Here is a 12309-nt window from a genome sequence, read left to right as displayed (position 1 = left end):
ATCCCTATACCGAAAAAATCCAAGCCTGCTTGCCTCAACGCCTACCACCCTGTAGCTCTCACCTCCATAGCCATGAAGTGCTTTGAGAAGCTAGGCTACATCTGCTCCTCCCTCCCCATCAACCTGGACCACCTGCAATTTGCATACCGCCCCAACAGGTCCACGGAGGACGCCATAGCCAATGTGCTGCACACAGCAGCATCACACCCGGACAAGAGGCAGGGGAACTATGCGAGAATGCTGTTCATCGACTACAGCTCAGCATTCAATACCATAGTCCCCTCCGAATTCATAGCCAAGCTCAGGGACCTGGGCTTGAACTATGACCTCTGCCAGTGAGTCTTGGACTTCCTGACGGGCAGACCCCAGGTGGTGAGAGCAGGCAACTGCACCTCCTCATCCATCACTCTAAACATAGGGGCCCCCCAGGGCTGTGTTCCGAGTCCCCTCCTCTACTCCCTGTACACACATGACTGTGTGGCACAGCGGAACAACAACACAATCATCAAATTTGCTGACGACACAGTAGTGGTGGGCCTGATCTCTGCAAACGACGAGAGGGCCTACCTGGAGGAGGTCAAGGTTCTAGCGGGATGGTGTCAAGAGAACAGCCTCTCCCTGAAAGTCAGCAAAACAAAGGAGATGATTGTGGACTTTAGGAGGTCGGGGTCAGGGAATATAGCCCCCTCAGCATCGACGGGGCACCGGTTGAGAGAGTGAACAGTTTTAAGTACCTCGGAGTCCACATATCCGAGGACTTGACATGGACCACACACATTGACAGTGTTGTGAAGAAGGCACGGCAATGCCTCTACTTCCTCAGGCGCCTAAGGAAGTTCCAAGTCAGTCAGAAGATCCTTAAGAACTTCTACTCATGCACAATAGAGAGCATACTGACTGGCAACATCACCTCCAGGTTTGGGAATAGCACTGCACAAGACCGAAGCAGACTACAGAGAGTGGCCCGCTCAGCCGAACGCACAATTGGAGGGGGGCTTCCCACTCTCCAGGGCATTTACAACAAGCGGTGCATGGGCAAGGCTAAGAGAATGATCAAAGACTCGAGCCACCCAAACAACTGCCTCTTTGAACTGCTGTGGTCAGGCAAGCGATACAGGAGTCTCATGGCAAGCACAGAAAGACTCAGAAGAAGCTTCTATCCCCAGGCCATCAGGATGCTCAACGAACAATAAACACTATGTAACAACCATCAAATGCACTCACAGCACACACATCCACACGCACACACTCACTTTAAACATACAACTCACTGCAGCACCCACTTTAAGCACTTTAGTACACCCAACCTAAATTTAGGGGCAAAAAATATTTTTTAGGGGCAAATTTTTTAATAACAATTTTACCATTATTTATATCGATTGTTTTTGATTTAAAAAAAAATTAAAATTATTTTATATAATTTTTTTTTAATAAAATATATATATTATATAATCATACTTGTAGTTGTATTATCTGCGAGACATCGCCACCACGCAACAAGTCAAAATGCTCGCTATATGCAACCAGCTCCACTGTCTGTGTGTACTCGAGTAGCCTCCAGCTACGGCCAGGATTCTCCGGAGCTGCAGCTGGACCCTATACTGTAGCCTCCAGCTACGGCCAGGATTCCCCGGCGCTGCAGCTGGACCCTATTGACTATATTCAGCGTGCCCTCAGCTCGAATACGCATCGACTCAGTGTTATAAGACATTGATATCAGGAGCTATCTGAACTATTTAGTTTAATGGGACGTTTCGTTTTGAACAGTTAGGGTTGGGCACCGTTCACATTTGAACCAGTACCTGGGGATCGATAATGGTATACGACGACAGGGCTCGAGACTAACACCGTCCCGTCGTCCCGGGGGAAATAAAATATGTATTTAGGATGAAGAAAAATCCTCCACGGGGCCGGGACACAGTCGGGACGAAGAGGATTTATTTTCCCCCACTTGGAAAATGTCAACTGCGCCGACTGTCGGTGCGCATATCACTGTCAAACGTGCGTGTCTTCCGAGTGCTCTCTTTAGTTGACAGTGGCACGAGACCCGCGGAAATATCAGAATGTTTAATAGAATGTTTAATGAAAGTTCTCGTGGTTCCGGCCATCCTCTAGCCATCCTCTCAGTCAAGGGAGCACTCTCAAACATGCTGCACTATTTGAAGTGTATAACGTTAAACAGAGCAGAAGAAGATGGAATAACAGACACAGACTGACCAACAGGGAACTGCATCCAACCCTAGTACAAAGGCAGGTCTGCGGTGGTGGCTACTGCTGGCTCAATGTTCTCGACGGTCACATTTTCATTCGACGGCTCACTAGGAGGTGGAACGCGTCGAAAATATGAAGCAATACTAACTTTACTTTTCTTCATAGGCATAGCTAAATCAGACAGTCAGCCAGTCTATCAGAGTGCTCAATCGATTTTCCCCACTCTCATACCTGAGTGCTCAGCTCGCGTGAGTGGCGTCATCACACGGCTTGGATAATTTAGGAGTGAAATGCGAATGCAAGGCTTGAAATCCCTACTCGCAAGCCCGCCCCCAAATATTATGTACCAATCGCAACGGCCAATTAAAGGGGCAATTTGCGACGAGCTCGTCGCACTGTACAGCCCTGCCTAAGCATACTTTATATTTATCGGTAAAGAATTTGCACTACAACCCATACCTCATTACACCTTACTGTAAATTATATTGTACCTAAATTGTACCTCATCCCACTTCTGCTTTGCACTGTATAGTATATTGTATGGTAACTCAGTTACTTCTACTCTACATAGAGCATTGTATATATGTATATACTGAACATTTGTCTACGTACTTGACTTCTATTTTATACTTGCTATACTTATTTTATTATCCATTTTTGCCTAGCACAGTCTGGAGCCAAACAGAAAGAAGCATTTTGTATAAAAGTATTCTGTACTTCTGTATGACAACTAATAAAGAAACTTGAAACTTGAACTTGTCAATAAAGTATTCAATCAAACACACACACCTACACACACACACACCTACACACCTACACACACCGAAGGCGCTAACCTGCTTGTTGGTTCCGTCTGTCTTTTTCTTTATTAAAACTAGTGATGCACCGATGTGAAAATTGTGGCCGATACCGATAACCGATATTAATATTGCTGTTCTGGCCGATACCGATATTTACCGATGTCGATATCTCTGTATAGAAAAAACTTTTTTATGATAATCAAATAAAGAGCTATTTTCCAAAACGCATAATCTTTTTACTTTTGTAACTTATTTTCAGAAATGACTGATATTTTTTAACTATTTAAGGCCAAAACATGTAAAAAGAAAAAAAAATTATTATTATTATTTTTTTTATTTTATCGGCCCTATCTTGATATCAGACCGATACCGATGTGCAAAAAAACTATTATATCGGCGGCCGATATATCGTGCATCACTAATTAAAACCATTATTTATTATTATTTAGAGTATGTTTTCTTTATGTAGACAGTAAGATGGTGGAGAGGGATGCAGAATAGGGCAGATACAGGAAAGAAGGCTCTGGCAGGATTGGATCGCAGGCTAACAGGGGTACATGTGGTTCCAGAGGCAGGGTCCTAACCACTACACCATCTCTGGGCACATTGGGCCTCATTCACCAATACTCAAATTTTTTTAATTTTTTTTTATTGATCTTTTTCCCCCTCCATTTTCCTCCGATTTTCTCCCATCCCAATGTTAGTCGTTATGCCAATTCCCAATCCCCTTCCTGGTCGCTGCGCACTTACCCCCCACAGTCGGTCTGGGAGAGTGGAGGCTACCACGTGCTTCCTCCGACACACGTCCAGCCAATCAACCGCTTCTTTTCACCTGGCAGCGCGGATTCTCATTGAGAGGGCGTAGCGTGTGGAAGGATCACACTATCCCACTCAGGTCCTATCCGCGCTTAGCAGGCGCCCCGACCAAACTGTAGGAGTCGCTGTTTACAACGACCCGGACCCACCCCGCCAGCTTCTCCCACCCTCTGATACAGCCAATTGTATCAGTGCAGACGGCCAGCCAAGCTGGTGACAACCCCGGAGCTGTGAGCTGGATTCGAACAGGCAAATCCAGCTCAGCTCCGGGGCTGGTGACGAACGCAATCTCTGATTGGCCACACGGCCACGTGACCGCCCTAGCACTAGGGGTGGGAATCATCAGTTTCATCACGATACGATACGATATCGATTAATTTCCCAAAAAAAATATTTTCATTGTCGACTAATTTCGGCCGATAAAAGTCGACTATCCAATTCCTTAGTCGGGGACGCGTGAATATTAAAGGCAACCAACTTGTGTTCAGCTTTTCTCTGATTGGCCACGACCCCCCGCCCCCTTTTGCCGCGAACGCGGCAGGCAAACGGCAGCGGTCCCAAATGAAATCCATCAGTGGAGGAAGCGGCAAAATGAAATCCATCAGTGGAGGCTGCATCAGTGGAGGACGCAGGCTGCTGACTGATTATGAAATGAATGAATGAAGCACGGAGCATAATGTATAATGTTATTTCGCTGCGTTTGTAACGTCATAACATCAGTGGAGGACGCAGGCTGCTGACTGATTATGAAATGAATGAATGAAGCGCGGAGCATAATGTATAATTGAAGCGCGCCGCGGAGCATAATGTATAATGTTATTTCGTAACGTCATAACATCAGTGGAGGCTGCTGACTGAACTAGAAACTGTACGCTGTAACGTTATTATGTTATTTCGCGTTTTTAACAACCAACTACCAGATTCACTCGTCACTGTACATCACTTCTGAAGTATAAACAAACTATACAGCTGTGACGATTTTGAATATCTTAACATGTATTTACGCCCATACATTTTTTTAGATGAATGATTGTGGATATAATATAGAAAACACATCATTATACAGGCGGTTAGGTGGCCGAGCGGAGATTGCGTTCGTCACCAGCCCCGGAGCTGAGCTGGATTTGCCTGTTCGAATCCAGCTCACAGCTCCGGGGTTGTCACCAGCTTGGCTGGCCGTCTGCACTGATACAATTGGCTGTATCAGAGGGTGGGAGAAGCTGGCGGGGTGGGTCCGGGTCGTTGTAAACAGCGACTCCTACAGTTCGGTCGGGGCGCCTGCTAAGCGCGGATTGGACGTGAGGGGGATAGTGTGGTCCTCCCACACGCTACGCCCTCTCAATGAGAATCCGCGCTGCCAGGTGAAAAGAAGCGGTGATTGGCTGGACGTGTGTCGGAGGAAGCACGTGGTAGCCTCCACTCTCCCAGATGATCTGACTGTGGGGGGTAAGTGCGCAGCGACCAGGAAGGGACTGGGAATTGGCATACGACTAACATTGGGATGGGAGAAAATCGGAGGAAAATGGAGGGGGAAAAAGATCAATAAAAAAAAAAAAAAAAAATGTTCATAGAACAAAAAGCTCAATATCCTGCACAGGAAGAAAACACCTTTTTTGAACTTTTAAAAAACCATTTTAAAACAAACCTTTTAGTAAAGACACTGAGACCCCTCCCCCAGTTTTGGGCCATAGGTCATCTGTTCCGCTCTTAAACTGGTAAATGGTGCATTTATATAGTGCTTTTATCCAAAGCGCTTTACAATTTGTTCCTCACATTTTACCATTCACTCACACATTCACACACCGACGGCAGAGCCATGCAAGGTGCCAACCTGCTCATCAAGCCACCCACCTCCGCCAGCATGGTGTTTTTCTTCAGTGCGGGCCTTGGATTGAAGCGCTGTCTGCACTGGGGACAGCTGTAGACTCCCTTCTTCTCATCCTGGTCCCAGCTATCTCCAATACAGCTGCTGCAGTAACTGTGTCCACAGGGGACCGTGACTGGTTCCGTCAGAAGGTCCAGACAGATAGAACAGCAGAACTGGTCCTTGTCCAACACAACACCCTCCTGCTGTTCAGCCATTTTACCCACGTGTAACGGTTCTCAATTGGTCAGAGATTGAAGAGACTGCTGTCGACTATTTACTTCCTACAGAAGACACATCAAATACAATAACTGTAGTTTTCTGGTCACTGCACATCTTGCATACCTCAGCAGATAGCTACAAGACTGCTCTTTTTATAATGTCTCAATGACACAGTATTTATAAAAAATACATGTACTATTTTACAATCTCTACTTGCCAACACAATGTACCAGAACACAGTAGCCTATAACATACATTTGTAGGTCTATAAACCAAATTGGTAAACTTGCACAACCTGCTGGACATAGCAGGAAATGCAACAGGTACAATATATAACGTTGAAAATTGATTGAAAACTTTAATAACAGATTGCAGAATGGGTACAATACAGTACAGTACAGCTCAATACACACAATTGTTAAGGGGATGCAGACCAGAGAAATACTTTCATCTTGTTTACATCAGGGTCCCCCATTTTCAATTCATAACATATATGACATACACGACATACAGTGTGTATTGAGCCGTACTGTATTGTACCCATTCTGCAATGTTAAATAAAGTTCTCATTCATTCATTCACAGATACAGTACTGCTACATCTATACATTTATGACATACCAGATTTACAAATACAGTACAGTTTGTGATACAAAAATAGTCTAAAAAAAGAGAGTATATACATTTGACGTAGAAACTGTACATTTGGAGGTGGTTGGGTGGGCGGGTGGGGGAAACTGTACATTGGAATATCGACTAAACCTTACTTGGTCCCAAGAAGAGGGTCTCGTGTATTACTGGGTTAGGTAATTTACTGTACATTGGAGGGGGTTGGGTTAGGACATTTACAGGGGCCAGTTTCGAATTGCAGTCAGTCTCCTGTAGGTGTTCTTTGAGAGTGGTTTTGAAAGTGGGTAGTGATTCACATTCCTTTACAGCTTTGGGTAGGGCGTTCCACATTGATGTGGCATAATTGCTAAACGTGTTTAGTCCCTTGTTTGAGCCGAATCTGGGTTTAACATGATTTGTGGAACTCCCTCTGGTGTTGTGGTTGTGGTATTCACTGACCTTTGGGAAGTATTTTGACATGTACATGGGTACCTTAGTCGTGTAGTGTAGACCAGGCCCATTGCAAGTTGCTGTACTCTGTCGTCTACTCTAAGCCATCCTAGGTTGTCAAAGTGGGCAGGGGTGAGGTGGGTTCTAGGAGTAAGGTCAAGCAGTAGTCTGACCAGTTTGTTTTGTGATGTTTGTAATTTAGTTTTTAACGCCTTTGAGGTGCTTTGGTACCATGAGGTGCAAGCATAGTCGTAGTACCCTTGAATGAGTGAATGAAAATAACATGTTTGCATTATGTATGGTGCCACATACCTACAGAGGACATCAAATACAATAACTGTAGTTTTCTGGTCACTGCACATATTGCATACCTGCATGTTGTACAACATAAAATAATAGTAGTATAGTATTTAATACTTGACAAAGATGAAGACACCCTGAAACAGAACAAGATAGCAAACTCGGCTGACAACATATACCATAAATACATAATAACACTATGGTAACACATATATATATATATCTATATAATGCATATAATATAATATATAAAATATGTATACAGTAATAGTGAATGAGTGAAAACAAAGATGGCCGCTCAGCATGGTTGGTAAGACGCTGCCCTCTAGTGACCGGCGATAAACTCTTCACATTTAAACTTCCTTCCCCAAAATAACTAACTCCATGTTTCGCAATTATGCCACCTCAATGTGGAACGCCCTACCCACAGCTGTAAAGGAATGTGAATCACTACCCACCTTCAAAACCACTCTCAAAGAACACCTACGGGAGACTGCAATTCGAAAGTGTAAATGTCCAACCCCCCCCCCCGCCCAAGTAGTGACCGTGTCCACTCCACAGCTGTGTGTATTCTCTATATTGTTTTATTCACTCTGTAATACATCTCTGATGGCTAAAACCCTCTTCTTACCGTCTCTTCCAGGTGAAGTGAACCCGACACTGTTCCACACGTCGCACTCAGACAAGAGGCAACAACAACAGCTTGGTTTTCTCTGAAGAGGGAGAGAAGGGGCGGGACTTCCTGTTTTCTGCTGCTGCTTCTTCTGGCTTTTATTAGCGGTTGGCACAAACTTTTTGGTGCATTACCGCCACCTTCTGAAATGGAGTGTGAATGAATGAATGAATGAATGAATGAAAACTTTATTTAACAGATTGCAGAATGGGTACAATACAGTACGGCTCAATACACACAATTGTTAAGGGGATGCAGACCTGAGAAAGACGTTTGTCTTGTTTCCATCAGGGTCCCCCATTTTCAATTCATATAGACATTTATGACATACACATGGATCTAGATGAGTTATGCACATGATGCTAATGACTAGTGACTACTCGATATCCTTCCACTCAAACCTGTCTCATTTAGAAAAAGTTAATGGCCCTGTACCCCACATTCCCTGAGCTCAGTCGTAACAATTCTCTCACCTCCAGATTGATTGATTGAAAAGTTTATTAACAGATAGCAGAATGGGTACAATACAGTACAGCTCAATACACACAATTGTTAAGGGGATGCAGACCAGAGAAAGACTTTCGTCTTGTTTACATCAGGGTCCCCCATTTTCAATTAATCAGGACATATATGACATACATGACATACAGATAGACAGTACTGCTACATCTATACATCTATGACATACCAGATTTGCAAATACAGTACTGTTTGTGATACAGAAGGAGTCAAGAAAAGAGAGTATATACATTTGACGTAGAAACTGTACATTGCCAATGGGTGGGGTTGTGTGGGGGGGGGGTTGGGTACATTGGGATATTGACAAACATACTGGGTAATTTACATTGGAGGTGGTTGGGGGGGGGGGGGGGGAAACACTGTATAAACAAGCAAAACTGTACATTGAGGGGGGGGAGGAGACACTGTACAAACAAGCAAAATTGTAACATCAATGTGGAACGCCCTACCCACAGCTGTAAAGGAATGTGAATCACTACCCACCTTCAAAACCACTCTCAAAGAACACCTACGGTAGGCTGCCATTCGAAACTGGCCATTCGAAAAGTGTAATGTCCAACCCCCTCCCCCCATAAGTAGTAGTAATAATAATAATAATGCACTTTATTTGTATAGCACCTTTCATACCCACTAGTCATTTTTACCCGAAGATTACTCTCTTTGCATAACAGGAAATCACACGGGACTAAACACGTTTCGCAATTATGCCACATCGATGTGGAACGCCCTACCCAAAGCTGTAAAGGAATGTGAATCACTACCCACCTTCAAAACCACTCTCAAAGAGCACCTACAGGAGACTGCAATTCGAAACTGGCCCCTGAGTGTAAATGTCCAACCCCCCCCCCCCCCCCCCCTAAGTAGTGACCGTGTCCACTCCACAGCTGTGTGTATTCTCTGTAATATTGTTTTATTCACTCTGTAATACATCTCTGATGGCTAAAACCCTCTTCTTACCGTCTCTTCCAGGTGAAATGAAGTGAACCCGACACTCTGTTCCACACGTCGCACTCAGACAAGAGGCAACAACAACTGAACAGTTTCGTTTTCTCTGAAAAGGGAGAGAAGGGGCGGCACTTCCTGCTTTCTGCTGCTCCTTCTTCTTCTGGCTTTTATTGGCTGTTGGCACAAACTTTTTGGTGCATTACCGCCACCTTCTGAAATGGAGTGTGGATCTAGATGAGTTATGCACATGATGCTTATGACTGATTGATTGATTGATTGAAAAGTTTATTAACAGATTGCAGAATGGGTACAGTACAGACTAGTGACTACTCTATATCCTTCCACACAAACCTGTCTCATTTAGAAAAAGTAAATGGCCCTGTACCCCACATTCCCTGAGCTCAGTCGTAACAATTCTCTCACCTCCAGCTTGATGTGGTCTCTCTCCAACCCGTCTTTGAGGATCTGTCTCTCCTGTTGGTACAGTATAACAATCCAGCAACACATGCTCCACTGTTTCCTGCCTATTACAGTACTCGCACACATAGATATCTATGCTCGCACATACCAGGCTACTTCCTGGTTTCTTCTTCTTCTATTACAGTACTGGCACATACCAGGCTACTTCCTGGTTTCCTCCCAGGGGGTGGAATTTAAGTCAGCATAGAAAGTTAAGAATGTCTTTGGGGTCGTTTTAAATAATATAGGATGCAGACAGTAAAGACTAAACTTAATTGTTCCATTATTTATATTATTTATTTGGTTTCTTACACCTCCAAGCACGACATTTAGTGTAATATATACCAATAACAAAACAGAAGTGATTGTTACGGTTTTGGTTTTGTCAATAGTCCAATGTACAATTTTGTTTGTTTGTACAGAGTCTCCCCCCCCTCAATGTACAGTTTTGCTTGTCTATACAGTGTGCCCCCCCCCCCCCCAACCACCTCCAATGTAAATTACCCAGTATGGTTGTCAATATCCCAGTGTACCCAACCCCCCCCACCCAACCTCCTCCAATGTACAGTTTCTACGTCAAATGTATATACTCCCTTTTCTTGACTCCTTCTGTATCACAAACAGTACTGTATTTGCAAATCTGGTATGTCATAAATGTATAGATGTAGCAGTACTGACTATCTGTATGTCATGTATGTCATATATGTCCTGATGAATTGAAAATGGGGGACCCTGGTGGAAACAAGACGAAAGTCTTTCTCTGGTCTGCATCCCCTTAACAATTGTGTGTATTGAGCTGTACTGTATTGTACCCATTCTGCAATCTGTTAATAAAGTTTTCAATCAATCAATCAATCATACATAATAGGCATGTTTATAGCCTGTGTTACAGTGACACCTAGGGGTGCTCTTAAGACGTTGCATGTAATAATAATGCAGGACTTAACTCAGAAGTCTTTATTCAGCATGCAACGACATGCAGCGATGGGCGGCACATACACAGTCACACACGCACTGTTTTTAGGGTCGCCGATGCGATTGAGCTCTGCGCTTGACCCATCCCGTCGTCCTTCCCCCCAAGGGCAGCGAGGTACCTCCTGCCCGTCTTCGTCAGGGACGCGACAGCGTCAGCGATCTGTTGGGCATGTTTTTCCATTGGGGGATGGCACCTCAGTTAAGGACTCTATCACAGAGTTGTTTACACACATCTGCAACTGTCACCCAGCGCTTTAACTGTAATTCATCTGGTCTGCTTCATGTATTACAATTATCAAATGTATCTTCATGGATTATAATAATACAAATGTTATTATTATTATTATCATTTAAACACACTCACTTTAACACTACATTGTATTCATCTATTATTAAAGACATTTGCACTACATTCATAGCTCATTTGCATTTGCACCTTACCCTAAAGTTTTGTACCTCATTTTCTGCATTGTACTCACTGTACTGAGATTGTACCTAGGTTGTCCTCTTTACTTACTTTTTTTTATATTGTATGAAAGTATGTATGTGCGAGTATGAAGATGAATGAGTGCTTGTCAGTTGTGTGTGAGAGGGTGTATACTGTAAACTGGGGTTTCAGCAAGAGCAGGAGGGATCTACTGAGAGCACGTTGAGCAGGAGGGATCTACTGAGAGCACGTTGAGCAGGAGGGATCTACTGAGAGCATGTTGAGCAGGAGGGATCTACTGAGAGCACGTTGAGCAGGAGGGATCTACTGAGAGCACGTTGAGCAGGAGGGATCTACTGAGAGCACGTTGAGCAGGAGGGATCTACTGAGAGCACGTTGAGCAGGAGGGATCTACTGAGAGCGTGTTGAGCAGGAGGGATCTACTGAGAGCGTGTTGAGCAGGAGGGATCTACTGAGAGCGCGTTGAGCAGGAGGGATCTACTGAGAGCGTGTTGAGCAGGAGGGATCTACTGAGAGCGTGTTGAGCAGGAGGGATCTACTGAGAGCGCGTTGCGCAGGAGGGATCTACTGAGAGCGTGTTGAGCAGGAGGGATCTACTGAGAGCGTGTTGAGCAGGAGGGATCTACTGAGAGCGTGTTGAGCAGGAGGGATCTACTGAGAGCGTGTTGAGCAGGAGGGATCTACTGAGAGCGTGTTGAGCAGGAGGGATCTACTGAGAGCGTGTTGAGCAGGAGGGATCTACTGAGAGCGTGTTGAGCAGGAGGGATCTACTGAGAGCGTGTTGAGCAGGAGGGATCTACTGAGAGCGTGTTGAGCAGGAGGGATCTACTGAGAGCATGTTGAGCAGGAGGGATCTACTGAGAGCGTGTTGAGCAGGAGGGATCTACTGAGAGCGTGTTGAGCAGGAGGGATCTACTGAGAGCGTGTTGAGTATATTCCTGAAGGCAGTCAGTGCAGTTAGAGCTGTAAGTTGAAGGGCGTCTTGAATAGCGTTCGAGTCATAAGCTGCTGCAAAGTGA

At 44.6% G+C, this 12309-nt stretch overlaps 1 long non-coding RNA gene across 2 annotated transcripts; it reads right to left on the bottom strand.

The window, feature by feature from the left end:
* Window positions 1-5680: 5680 nt before the first annotated feature.
* Window positions 5681-9962, bottom strand: LOC311248072. 2 transcript variants are annotated; one of them, XR_014620907.1, is made up of 4 exons: window positions 9832-9962; window positions 9421-9620; window positions 7903-8087; window positions 5681-5975 (listed from the first exon to the last, which is right to left on the bottom strand). It is a non-coding gene; the product is annotated as an uncharacterized lncRNA (long non-coding RNA). The 2 variants fall into 2 exon arrangements; XR_014620908.1 differs by lacking the exon at window positions 7903-8087.
* Window positions 9963-12309: the final 2347 nt, after the last annotated feature.

The sequence above is a fragment of the Notolepis coatsorum genome, assembly GCF_963971535.1.
Source record: "Notolepis coatsorum genome assembly, contig: SCAFFOLD_416, whole genome shotgun sequence".
Classification (NCBI taxonomy): Eukaryota; Metazoa; Chordata; class Actinopteri; order Aulopiformes; family Paralepididae; genus Notolepis; species Notolepis coatsorum.
This window is presented reverse-complemented; position numbering and strand designations above follow the sequence as displayed.